The sequence below is a fragment of the Sphaeroforma arctica genome (genome assembly GCF_001186125.1).
Source record: "Sphaeroforma arctica JP610 unplaced genomic scaffold supercont1.2668, whole genome shotgun sequence".
Taxonomy (NCBI): domain Eukaryota; class Ichthyosporea; order Ichthyophonida; genus Sphaeroforma; species Sphaeroforma arctica.
In genome coordinates this window covers 2,250-2,890 of record NW_014037890.1, presented here as the reverse complement: position 1 = coordinate 2,890, position 641 = coordinate 2,250, and positions in this window count along the sequence as shown.

Genomic DNA, 641 nt, shown 5'->3' with positions numbered 1-641 from the left:
ATATATGCAAAGTGCATGTCGTTCAGTGTACTATTAGTTGAATATCGAAGGCTCTACTGCAGTGCTATGGGAAATCTCAAAACACAAAGCTACGCTGGCGAGCACATGCTACACCACGTACACACATTATACGTGCATTCAACACGCAACAAAGAAACCCACACTGAGCGTGTATACAACACGAAAAACCGAACACGTACACACTGTACGTATATATATATAAATACACACACACTTAACGCGTGCACATCACCAAAACACACACAGAACGTATACGTGACAGGCAACAAGAAGAAAAACAGTGTGTAACAAAACACTCGCAATACGTGTATGCAATGAATGCGAAAATACGAACACGATGTGTGGATAACGGCGCATACACACATCAACTGAGCAATGAAAACATGAGGACAAGATATTGTAAATTCCCTAGACATGCAGATTGTATGGGCTATATACGGTTGCAGAACGATACACGGATATACCAAGAAAGCACTTGACCTTTGCGGGCACATAACCCCCACTTTTCGAACCATTTATATACGTATTCATCCATAACACTATAAGAAATACAAGCACCTGGGCAAATCGCAAAGTCTGTGTGCACACAAACTATATACATATAGATATACATTTATTTG